The following is a 1,092-nucleotide window of genomic DNA, read 5'->3' as shown; positions in this document are numbered from 1 at the left end:
GGAAAAGGTGTAGTAACAACTGACTGCACTCCTTGGCCAGAAGTAAAGTTTTTAAGCATGGTGGCCATGGAAGTGAGCTGTGCTGTTAATGCAGTATATGCATCTACATCATGAATTCCAGCAGTTTTCTTTTGCGATTGAGCACGTGGATCAGCCCAATGTCCATTGTTTGCAGAAATTTTTTCAAGGATCTCATATCCTTCATTGTAGGTCATAGCTGTAAAGGCTTCGCCCGCAGTCGCATCGAGCATTTGTTTTGCCATGGGATTTAACCCATTGTAAAACGTCTCGAGTTGAATACAGTACGGGATGCCATGGTGAGGGCATCTCCTTAACAACTCTTTAAACCTTTCCCAAGCGTCAGGAACAGCTTCATCGTCCATTTGTTTAAAAAGGCAAATTTCATTCCTGGACTTAGCGTTCCTGGTTGGTGGGAAATATTTTCGCAAAAACTTTTTCGCCATATTACTCCATGAAGGCACAGACCCCGGAGTTAATGAATTAAACCATTCCTTTGCCCGATCCCTCAGAGAAAATGGGAATAAAGTGAGTGTCAGAGCGTCATTAGACACTCCCGGGATCAGGAAAGCATCAGTGATTTCCATAAAGGATTTCAAATGTGAGTGTGGGTCCTCCGAAGGTAATCCGGCAAATTGTCCGTTTGTTTGCAGCATGTGAAACATAATCGGTTTTAGTTCAAAATGAAGAGCGGTCATATGCGGCCTAACTATCCCGGAATTCAATTGCTCAAAATCCGGAATGGCATAGTCCATGATCCGTCCATTTTTGGAATTTGCCAAATTAATAATATTCGGAGTTTGCTCTCTTGGTTGTTCATTATTCTCCGACTATGTTTCCTCATGATGATTATTATGGTGGTGGTGTTCTTGCTGAAAATTCGGAAAATGTGGTATTGTCCCAAAGGCAGGCGGTTGGTTTTCTAAATGTGGAATCTCAGGGATGATTGGGGGAGGTAACTCCATGTTAGGAGAGAGTAGAGCAAAAAATGCTCTTTGAGCTCTCCTTCTTTGGCGAAACGTTCTCTCAATATCGGGATCCAATTCAAAAATTTCCCCGCGATGTCTCCGTGAC

The 1,092-nt window shown here is 42.9% G+C and overlaps 1 non-coding gene across 1 annotated transcript; it reads left to right on the top strand.

Moving 5' to 3' along the window:
- The first annotated feature begins 309 nt into the window (after positions 1–309).
- Positions 310–416, top strand: LOC112526247. Its single transcript, XR_003070570.1, has one exon. It is a non-coding gene; the product is annotated as a small nucleolar RNA R71 (small nucleolar RNA).
- The last annotated feature ends 676 nt before the right edge of the window (positions 417–1,092 follow it).

This window comes from Cynara cardunculus (genome assembly GCF_001531365.2).
Source record: "Cynara cardunculus var. scolymus isolate 2C chromosome LG 13, CcrdV1, whole genome shotgun sequence".
Taxonomy (NCBI): Eukaryota; Viridiplantae; Streptophyta; class Magnoliopsida; order Asterales; family Asteraceae; genus Cynara; species Cynara cardunculus.
Note: the sequence above shows the minus strand (reverse complement) of the source record. Positions and strands in the feature narration are given on the sequence as shown.